Below are 12,246 nucleotides of genomic sequence, written 5' to 3'. Positions count from 1 at the left end.
CTTTTGTTGCAATAATCTATCACGTTTGTAAATGTAATAGCAATCGGCTCTAAGGTTAATATTGACCAGACTGATACAACACCTGCTTGGGAGATGAGCTTAAATGCTGCCAGTGTAATGCTGTTCTTCCTCTCCTCAATGGACTCTATCCACTGGTGGCTTTCATTCATTTAAGATAATGAAATAGCTTCCATTCACCATAATGATCAGGGTGATTCATAGAGAGTCATAAAGCATGGAAGCAAGCCCTTCAGTCCAACTTGTCCACTCAAACCAAATCCCATTTGCCTTCATTTGGCCATTTTGATCTAACTTTTTCCAATCTATCTATCTACCTGTCTAAATATCTTTTAAACCTGTTAATTTTACCTGTCTCTACCACTTCTACCGGCAGCTTATTCCATATACCAACAGCCTTTTGTATAAAAACTTGCCTCTTAGATTCCTTTCACATTTTCTCCTTTCATCTTAAGCCCATGCCCTCTAGTACAGTAGTTGGCTCCTCTAGTCTAAAAAAAACTGTAACTAGTTACCCTACCTGTGCAGTTTGCAATTTTATAAACCTGTAGAAAATCTATTCACATCTACTGTGATGAAGTGCTTTGAGAGGTTGGTGATGATTACAATCAAACTCTGCATAAGCAAGGACCTGGACCCACTGCAATCTGCTTATCGCACAATAAGTCTACAGTGGATGCTTTCTCACTGGCTCTCCGCTTGGCCGGGGATCACCTGGACAATAATAATGCCTATGTTAGGCTGCTGCTTTTGGACTAGAACTCAGTGTTTAGCACAATCACACTTTCAGTTCTAAGTAACAAGTTACAACACCTGGGCTTTTGTACCTCCCTCTGCAACTGGATCCTTGACTTCCTCACCAGGAGAACACAGTCTGTGCGAATTGGAAATAGTATCTCCCCCCATTCATTGAGTATCAGTACTGGTGGACCTCAATGATACATGTGCAGGCCACTGCTCTAATCTCCCTACATCCCCGATTGTGTGGCAAGGTGCAGCTCAAATATGATCTATAAATTGGCCGACCACACAAGCATTGTTGGCAGAATTTCAGATGGTGACGAAGATGCATAGAGCAATGAGATAGATCAACTGACTGGGTGGTGTCACAGCAACAACCATGCACTCAGCATCAGTATGACAAAAGAATTGATTGTGGACTTCAGGAAGTGGAAGTCGAGGGAAGGCACTCCAATCCTAATTGGGTGATCAGAAGTGGGAAGGGTGAGTATTTTCGAATTCCTGGGTGTCAACGTCTTTGAGGATCCATACTAGGCCTGACATAATGATGCAGTTACAACAAAGGGACCGCAGATGTATTTCAATAGAAGTTTGAGGAGAATTATTATGCTACCAAAAACACTTGCCAATTTTTACAGATATGCTATGCAGAGCATTCCAACAGGCTGTATCAATGTCTGGTATGGAGAGATCACTGTACAAGATTGGAATAGCTGCAGAAAGTTGTAATCTCTGCCAACTCCACCATGGGCACTAGCCTACCCAGCATCCAGGAAACCTTCAAAAATGCTGCATCCATTATTAAGGACTCCCATCACCCAGGATATGCCCTCTTCTCATTACTACCATCAAGAAGGAGGTACAGGAGCTTAAAGCCACAAACTCAACATTTCTGGAATGGCTTGTTCCTGACTGCTGTCAGATTTCTGAATGGACAATGAACCCATGAATACTACTTCAGTAATGTAATGTACTGCTGTTGCTAAAGAATAAATTTTACAACATATGCCAGTGTTATTAAACCTGATTCTGAGTCATCCCTCAAATTCCTTTGCTCCAAGGAACTGGTTCAGACTATCCAGTCAGTGTTTATAGCTGAGCTGTACCATGATATCCCTTGTAGCAGCCTGAATTTACAGTTTATTGCAAGATGCTGTCTTCCGCAGTTTCAAGCCATCTCCAGTGCAAAGTGTAGTACATGGGCTGGTAAAAAACCTAATTTGTAATATATACCCATGCACTTTTCTCATAAATGCATGACTGACTTGGCATGCTATGCTTTTGTCTCTTTCTGATCTGCATAATCTTTCACAGAGAGATTTACACTTTTCCTTTAATAGCCTTAAACAAAACAAAGAAGCATATAAATCTAACATGCATAATGCCCATTATCCACAAACTTGCCAATGCCTGGGGAAGGATGCCTTCTCGGTGGTTACCTGAACAGAACAAAAAAAAGATAGATTGGCCATCAAAGGGTTTCTCTCCTGGGCCATCTGGAGTGCAACTGCGTGAAGTGATATGGAAGTAATTAGCAAGCCATGAGATTGGTATCAGCCAATTCTGTTATGCGTTGTAACTCCAAAACATAAAACTCCTTGAAAGAAAAACATGGAGTCAGGAGTAATGTTTCTACTTTTAGTTTCGTTTTTATTTTAATGAGGCATGTAAGTATGATGTGGTGGCATAACGTATGATGTTTGCTTAACCCATAATGAATTATGTAAACAACAAAGAATGTTTGATCAAGCAATATATATACAATATTACTCAAATATTACTGAAATATTAAATACACAATACTCCTCTCTGCTTAGATTTAAACTCCAAATCACTATAGAATACAATTCAACTATATACATTGTGTACTATATCTTACAGCTACTATACTGAGATCCACAGCATAGTAAATTTTTATTTGTCCTATTCAGATATAAAGATTTAATCCCTGTGGTTGATTTCTTACTCTTGTGGGATAACATCTTTCCTGACAAGGGGGTGTCACTCTGCTTGGCAGGAGGGACCTGAGGCTGTGAAACAATATCAGCTTCTGTGGCCTCCTCCGTGATGTTTGTAGGTGTTGACTCTTGGGATGGCAGGAAATGGTTCTGAGCACTCTGCACACCATTTTTCTCATTTCTTCTTTCTTCTCCAAGATGCTGTTGGTATCTTCTGGACGTGTTAGCATCTGGGATAGTGCATGGTAAACTGCTTGATCTGCTAACCTATCCCAGGACACCAGACAAAGCTTCAAGCCAATGCTTTGATTTTGGCTGTGCCTTGACGACCAGCATATATTTTCTCCAACACTTTAGCTCTCAGCTTAGATGGTGCAACACCTTACATTCTCTCATAAGACTAATTCTGTCAAGGGCAAGTTCATTTCAGTGCTGGTAAAAATGAAGAAACTGGAAGTTCTGCTGCACATTCCAGCCACTTGGAGGTGCCATATAGACCTAAGACAGTGTGGGATCTTTTCCGGTTTCCGTTAGGATCTGTAACAATGGTGACACAATATTTTCAGCCAGAAAGGTTTCTGTCTAGACTTTGCAATTGTGTTTGCATTCACTTTCATTCTAATTGTGTCCAACTCAATTATGTTCCTTTCTGCAGTTTCCATTGATATGGCGATTCAAGTGCTCTCTTAAATGCTTTCTTGTAAGTTTCCACAAATTATATAATCTCCTAATGCATCATTAAGCCCATCACTGAACTCACACTTCTCAAACAATCTCTTCAATTCAGCCAGAATTACTGAAATGGACTCCCCTTCCTTTTGATTTATTTAGGTTATGAAACCTAAAGTATTCTGCCATCAACAATGGTTTTGGTTCTAAATGTTTCTGCATCACTTTCACAATAATGTTACGTACCCGTGGGTATCTTGTACTTGTCACGTGACAGTGGTGTTGAAGCTATACTGGACTTGTGATGGTGGAGTGACATCATTTTCCCGCCAGTAGAGGTCATGTGACAGGTTTTTTTTACAGGGTATAAAAGGAGGACCCCTCCCTGTGAGGAGGGGCAGTTCGTGGCTGGATTTGCCATTTTGACTCCATGCCACTGCGTGGTCCAATATTATGACGCAGTTTGGTTGAAAGGTGGAGTTTTATTTAATGCCTAAAGTTTAAAAGGTCATTGCTAGCAGTTTCTTTATAATACTGCCAGTTAAAAATCAGTGGAGAGTGAAGATCGGAGTTCGGGAGCTAAAAGATTGAGGAAAGTCGATTTCGATGGTGAAACAGGTTCGACTTTGTTTGATCATCATTTGGAAGGAATTCGTTGGCTGTCCCTTTGGTAACCCCTGTGAATAATAGCAGTAAGGGTTGGGTATAGTTTTGTCAAGGAAAGGTCAGTGCCTTTAAGCCGTTTCATTTTCATCTTCGTAAATTCTCCGTGGGAAAAGTATAGTTAGACTGGGAACTGCAACAACATGACGTGAAAGAGAATTTAAATCGTCTAAAAAATCTCTCCTTTAATGGACTGTAAGCATTTTGAACTTTTGCAGTACTACTTTGAAGAACTGTTTTTGCAACATTGCTTTAAGAACTGTTTTCGCTTTATTCCTTTAAGAACTGTTTAAGCTGCCGCACAGCAGCTGATTTCTGGTTACGTTAGTGGTTTGTTTACTTTTGGGGGTTTGTTTCTCAGTGTTTAATAAATGTTTTATTTGTTATAAAAAACCCTGCCTCACTTATATATTTATTGTTGCTGAATCCGTAACAATATCAGCAAAGCACATTTCAGCTGGTTTGGTATTAGTGATTAAACTTCTAAGCCAGGGGTTGGCAACCCACGGCTCCGGAGCCGCATGCAGCTCTTTCATCTCTGTGCTGCGGCTCCCTGTGGTTTGTTAGTTTTTGAAATGTAATTCGAAATTTGAAGATTATGGTGATCTTGTACAATCTAAATAAAACGTTGAGGCGACCCCATTTCCTGGCACATTGGAACCCGTTCACAATTAGCCACCGTTCCGGCTAAGGGAGATAGCCTACGAGGGTTTGTGAGTACGTGTCTTTTGGAGCATCCATGCCCACGGGGGAGGGGGGGGGTTGAGGGAGGCTTTAAAGCTAGGCTGTTTAGTTCGAATAAAGTTATCTTTGACTGCAGAGTCGTTATTTTAGCGCTGCGTCTAGCACACTGCTACAACGTACAACGTGTTTTTTTTTATCGCTATTAATATACATCACCAATGCCTGACACCCGCCAGTGCGTGCTTTCTTTTAATTCTTCGATCCAAGGTAGGCTAATTATGGAGTAACCTTCAACCCAACATCTTTTTTTCGGAGTTCAAAATGTTTTTGTTGCATGCAGAAATGTAATTTCGTTTTCTCTGCAGGAGTTCATCAATTTCATAAATGCAACACATTATAGTTTGTTTATGCATAGCATAAAGGCAAAAAAAAACGTTGTATGCAGTGTTATTTCATTTTAAATGTCAAACGGGTTTTGTGGCTCCCACTGTTTTCTTTTCTGTGGGAAATGGGTCCATATGGCACTTTCAGTGGTAAACGTTGCCGACCCCTGTTCTAAGCAAACTGTATGCTCTTCCATCTACATGCAGCAAAACTTTTCATTGGCTATTCCATTTGCTTTAAAATACCACTCAATTCACTCATTATAGATCACACAGTTAATCTTTTGTGCAATTGAATGCATCCATGTGGCCAGCCATTTCTGCATTTAAAAAAAAATGTTATTATCATCCAGTACTCACTGTTTCTGAACCTGTGAATTTCATCCATTTTCTGCCTTTTATTTTAATTTGACTGTGTCTGTCCCTCTTCCGAAGACACACTCGATGTGATTTTTTTAAGCCTTGAATGTCTCACTGCATTTGAACTGGTAGATACTCATCTCAGGTTCATTTTAAAACTGACTGGTTGGCAGTGTCCAAAGCATAAAACTAATTGAAAGAAAAATGTGGAGCTTTCTTCCCTAGACTGTAGCAGAATGAGTGGAGATTAGATAGAGATATACAAAAAAAACCGCAGAAGAATAATAAGTCTCATATGCACTCTTAATTTTGTTTTTACTTTAGCGAGATTTGCAAATATAATGTGGTACACAACAATGCCAGTTCTGAATCTCTATGACACCACTGTCCTATCACCTACTATCCCTTTGCCTCCACAGTCAAAATGAGCCAATGAACTCCTCCAGCAGAGTTTGCTTTTTTTGCTACAGAGTCCAGCATCTTGTGTCTCTTCCCTATGTTGAAGCCAGCTGGAGCTGAGGTTCTTCCAGCAAGGCATGCAGAGCATTGTACACTAGTATTGGTGAGCACTGTCACCCTTACCAAGATTCAGTGAAAAACTTGTGTGCCATCCTGTCCAATCATGCCATACAGATAGTAACAAAAAAAACAGAATGGTGCAGCAACTACAGAGAATGTGCAATGCAGGTAGGCAACTACAGTGTAAGAGCCATGATAATGTAGATTAGGAGATCAAAAGTCATGGGAGGTCCATTTAAGAGTCCGATAATAGGATAGAAGGTATTTAAATACACGTGACAATAATAACCAACAACCAATACCAATAGTAATTTTCTGAAGAGCAGCATTCCAGGAGGCCATGGATTTCTGAGAGAGTGGTGTCATAGAGATGTATAACACTGAAATGGGCCCCTTAGTCCATCCCATCCACGCCAACCATTTTGCTCATAAACTGCATTAGGGATGTTTTTTTTACATATCTTCCCTTTTCAAGTGTTTGTCTGAGTGCCTCTTAAACATTCAAGTTGTATCTGATTCCACCCACTTCACCATTAGTGCATTCCAAATAACTGCCAGAGTTTGTGTAAAATAATTTTCCCTCAGGTCCACTTTGCAACTCCATCTTCTCACTTTAAACATATGCCCTCCCAGTTTTCATATAACTACCATACCAGAAAGATTTCAACTACCAATCTATCTATGTCTCTCATAAAACTGGGGCATTGGAGGATTGCTAATGTTGTTCTGTCGTTTAAGAATAAGCCACAAAATTGTAGGCTGGTGAGCTTGACTTCAGTATTGGGTAAGTTATTGGAAAGTATTCTAAGGGACCTGAAATACAAATATTTTGCCAGTCAACATTGCTTTGTCTGTGGTAGGTTGTGTCTAACCAATCATATAAAGTTTTTCAAGGAAGTTACCAGGAAAGTTGATGCAAGGCAGTGGAGGTTGTCTACATGGACTTTAGCAAGGCCTTTGATAAGGTCATGCATGGGAGGTTGGTCAAAATAGTTCAGTTGTTCTGCATTCAAGATGAAGTAGTGAATTGGATTAGACACTGGCTTCGTGGAAGAAGCCAGAGAGAGGTAGTAGATGGTTGCCTCTCTGACTGGAGGCCTGTGACTAGTGGTGTGCTATTGCTGGGATCGGCGCTGAGTCTGTTGTTGTTTGTCATCTATGTCAATGATCTGGATGGTAATGTGGTAAACTGGATCAGCAGATTTGCAGGTGACACCAAGATTGGGGGTGTAGTGAACAGTGAGGAAGGCTTTCGAAGCTTGCAGCAGGATCTGAAACAGATGGAAAAATGGGCTGACAAATAGCAGATGGAACTTAGTGCAGACAAGTGTGAGGTGTTGGGCATCAGTAGGACCAGTAGGTCTTACACCGTGAACAATAGGGTACTGAGTGGTGAAGTAGAACAAAGGGATCTGGGAATACAGGTGCATAATTCCCTGAAAGTGGTGTCGCAGGTAGATAAGGTCATAAATAATGTTTTCACCATATTGGCCTTCATAAATCAATGTATTCAGTACAGGAGATGGGATGTTTTGTTGAAGTTTATACATCTTTGTGGAGGCCTAATTTGTAGTCTTGTGTGCAGCTTTGGTTGCCTACCAGCAGGGAAAATGTACGGAAGATTGGAAGAGTGAAGAGAAAACTTTCAAGCTTGTTACCGGACTTGAGGACCCAAATTACAAGGAAAGGTTGAAGAGCTTAGGACTTCCTTCCGTAGTGTATAGAAGAATGAGTGGAGATCAGTTAGAGATACACAAAAAAATTGTGGAAGAAAGGTTTGACAATCTACTTCTGGATGTTGCCACGAAAACCCCTTGGATAAACTGCACTATCCATATGGTCAGCGTGAGTCAATGGCTACTCGATGGCACTCAACAGCAACAACAAGCAAAATTATGAGGGGCATTGATAGGGTAAATGTAAGCAGGCTTTTACTACTAAGGTTAGGAGAGACTAGAACTGGAGGTCATGGGTTAAGAGTGAGTGGTGAAATGTTTAAGAAGAACATGAGGGGAAACTTCTTCACTCAGAGGGTGGTGACGGTGTGGAATGAGCTGCCAGCGGGAGTGGTGATTCCAGGTTTGATTTCAACATTTAAAAGAAATTTGGTTAAGTACATAGATGGGAGAGTTATGGAGGGCTACAGTCTGGGTCCAGGTCAATGTGACTAAGCAGACTAAAAAGTTAGCATGGACTAGATGGGCTGAAGGGCCTGTTTCCCTGCTGCAGTGTTCTATGTCTCTATAATCATATGTAACATTATCAGTTCACCCCTCATCTTCCTTCAGTCCAGGGAACAATGAACCCAAGCTATTCTAACGCTCTCTGAAACTAAAGCCCAGAATTCCAGAAAAAACATGCTGGTGAATCATGATAAGAACATAAATAATACAGAGAACTTGAGTTTTAGAGCCCTTTAAAGTTCAGAGATGAAGTGAATGAAGTTATCCACACTGGTTCAGGAACCTGGTGGTTGAAGGGTAATTATTCCTGTACCTGGTGGTGTGCGTACCTCCTTCAGGTACAACTGACAGTTGCGAGAAGAGAGCATGGCCTGGATGGTGGGTGTTCTTGATGATAATAAATCAACTTATCAATTTCTGCCCCTGAAATGCCTGCTGCCATTCGTATTCCACTTATTATGCATGACTTTGAAGTGGTGGTTGTGCATCATCCAGGTGCTGGTGGGATTGATGTTCTCTTTTAGGATGCACCTGATGACTACAAGAAAGCTGCATCAATCTCCAGCATGCATCCTGTTGATAACTAAGGTACCTGGGGAGCAGCTAGTGCTGGTGATTTCTTTCAAATGGCATCAACCTGTGGGTTTTGCAGCAGAGGTCTCTGCTGTGCCCTGAGCTCAAAACCTTGCCCACTGCTTTGATCTTGTAAGGCATGAGAGCTTAAAACAATTTCCATGTTGAATTGTACTCTCTATGCTGTAAAGGCGACAGGATAATGGCTGGAATATTGAGAAGGAACAGTTTTTCTTCATAACAGAATGAACATGAATAAACTTCCAAGGGGAAGAAAGTGACAGGCTGACAAATTGAAACAAGGTTGGGTCAGGTTTGATGGGTGATATAACCAGCTATTAAACAGCAAGAAAACAATTTGTTCCCTGAAGTGTTTGATTGTTATTGGATATACCTTATCAGTGAAACATTCAGTCATTCTACTCAGACATTTGTCAGGTCTTTTGAGGAGTTAATCAAAATAGTATTAGCCAGTTTTACTGTAACTCTCATAGTCAGTGTTATGTTAGCAGTGGAAAAGCCTTCTAATCTCTCTCTCATTTGAGGCTCATCTACTTTGTACTCATATCCTCTAGTCCTGTGATCGCAGTTCAAAAATATAATCTCATTACATTTAAATAACCCATTTTTCTTCCTGCATTTTAAAGACATGAACCATGCCCAGTTTGAATGTTTCTTTTCCTCAGAGAACAAATCTAATTTTGCCAGCTTACTCTCATAAGATTTTCAGTCTTGGAATCATCCTTTCTTTTTCATTGGTACATTATGCCTTTGCAAGTAAGCCACACAAATGTTATTGCTGTAGTCTCATCAGCATTTGTCTTCCAAATCCCTAGCCATGCACTAACTGCACAAGTATAACTCTGTCCACTTATCCACCACTGCATCTATCACTTTGTATAAATCAAAGCACACAAGGGTGATGACTTGTGTATTCGGTTCTGCTTTTAATTTAAACAACTTCAAGCTTATTCACCATCAAGTAACTTTTCTTATTGGCCCTTCTGTCATACTTTTGAACATTGACTGATGAATAATCATGGAAAGTTGTTCCCAGGTCAGTGTCCATCTGCGTTTCCCTGTCAATGGAAGTCACTAAAAGGATGCTTACAATCGGTTTTCTTAATTGCCGACCAACCAGCAGAGCTCCTGATGATCCCGCTTGTAAGAGAGGAGCTTAGCATTCTGTTATTTCTGGTTAATCGTTCCCTTGGTTATTCAGTACTCTTAAAGTACAGAAACTACTCAAGAAGATAGATGGGATTTCTTTCATTTATTTCTAACACTATAGGGACAGAAGACTATTGCCAAATTGTTTTTAACCAGTGTCAATCGGATTAGCTAGTGTTGACTTTAGACACTACATGCTTAGAGCAAACAGCTTTAAGATAGCATCATTTGTGCGTATTTGTGTTCAAAAAGCAGTGATTTTTGTCACTGATAGTTGGCGAGAAATAAGCAGTGTCAATTTAGAATTGTTTTTGCTTTCTGTGGTGTCATGCATTCAGGCTTGGAGATGGTGGAAATGCCCAGATGTGAAAATGGAAAAATTTCACTACTTCAATGAGCTATGAAGAACTTGAAGGTAGCATGCTGGTTATCCATTGCATTTAATGATTTCAGTGAAAACTCTGTTGAATAGTTTTTAAAGTGGACAAGCTGCTGCACTGGGACAGTTCCTTGAAAGTCTGGGTTCAGTGCCAAGGGTAATCATCACAATCTAATGTCTCCTTTGGTTGCAGTGTATTACCATGACTTCTTTTGTGCCGTATCATACTCTTCTCTCTCCACAAAGTGTTGCAGAACTCACCATCTTGGCCTTTAGATTTCACTGTTGATCTTGTCCTCCCAGTCCACTGCTAGAACAGACATCTATTTATTTCATCAGGGTATGAGGTCTGTCAGCTACCTTCATCTGGTTTAGCCTGCCTGTTGAAGCGGTGTACCAGGGGTGTGGCTGCTGTCGCATGCAAACAGCTGCTTGGAGCCACAGGTGAGAGCTGAGAGTCTGATGGGGACCAGAGGTGAGTGAGCTACCACAGAATGGATACAACAAGCCCCTTCACCCCTCTCTGGACACCTCCTACAGGCAGCATACACTGGATGAATTCCTCCATTGATAACCATTAGGAACTAATATACTGTTTTATAGATTAGATTAGATAGAAACTCAAATGATCTTAAAGGAAATGACAGTGTCACAGTCACATTACAAGGGCACAGATATACAAATATTAGAAGGGAAGTAAGAAAGAATAAAAAATAAGTTACCTCAAACAGTCTAACAGGAGAGGGTCATCACTTCCCCAGCTATAGTTTGACTCATTATAGAGCCTAATGGCCGAGGGTAAGAATGACTCATAGAATAGTGATCTTTGGAGCAGCACAGTTGTCTTAGTATTGTACTGTAGTAGTATTGGTAGAACTCTAACTTGTTCTGGATTTCAGTTAAATACATTATATGTGATGCACCATCAATAACTCTCGGAGACAGGAGGTGAACGATAGGCTTTTGTTAGCTGCAAGAAACCACCACACAACATCCTGGAGACTGAGGAAGGGGCAGTGCCTCCAAACGCCTTTATACAGGGGTCTGTGGGAGGAGCCACAGGAGCAGTCAGCAGAGGGGCTTATCCAGACAGGTATATGTAGTTCACCACAATATGTTACTTAGTTAAATGGTAGTTTGTCCTTTTTATGCCTTTTAACTATTTCCATGAAACTTTGGCTATTTGAGCCTAAATGTACTGGGGTCCCGTACAGGGTGAACTAATATGGCAGCAGATGAGTTGTTAAGCTCCTTTGTCTGTGCAATATGTCGTCAGTGTTGCACAGCTTGTGTAGTGCTGTAAACACAAAAGGTTCTGTAAAGGCTGGAGATCTTGAGCAGCACACCAAAATGCTGGAGGAATTCAGCAAGTCAAGTAGGATCAATGGAGGGGGATAAACCGTCGCTGTTTCGGGCCGAGACCCTTCATTAAGTCCTGATGAAGGGTGTCGGTCTGAAATGTAATCTGTTTATTCCCCTTCATTGATGCTGTCTGACTTGCTGAATTTTGTTTGCATTGTCTGGCCTACAGGGACTTGCCTAGCAGGCAAGAGTACACAGAAGAAGAAAAAGCTGGATCAGAGACTGGGTAGGTGGAAGTAATCTGTTTGGATCATACAGAAAGAAAGCACAAGTTCAATATCAAATCCTGCCGTTTGCAATGTGGCCAGGTGGATGATTTAATTATTTTTATTATTGAGATACAGCGCTGAAGAGCCCTTCAGCCCATCGAGCCATGCTGCCCTGCAATCCAGAATTATCAGTTCAGGACCAATGAAACAAGTTTATACAGGATATAGAAACTAAATTTGACACATCAAAATGTCACCAACCCCAGCACATAATTACCAACAAACACAGAAATAATAAACTTTTAGTCTGATATCTGGTCAAATGGGCGATGCACAATCAAGAAGCAATCTGGATTAGGGATGAGAAAGAACACA

Source organism: Hypanus sabinus, chromosome 9 (assembly GCF_030144855.1).
Source record: "Hypanus sabinus isolate sHypSab1 chromosome 9, sHypSab1.hap1, whole genome shotgun sequence".
Classification (NCBI taxonomy): Eukaryota; Metazoa; Chordata; class Chondrichthyes; order Myliobatiformes; family Dasyatidae; genus Hypanus; species Hypanus sabinus.
This window is presented reverse-complemented; position numbering follows the sequence as displayed.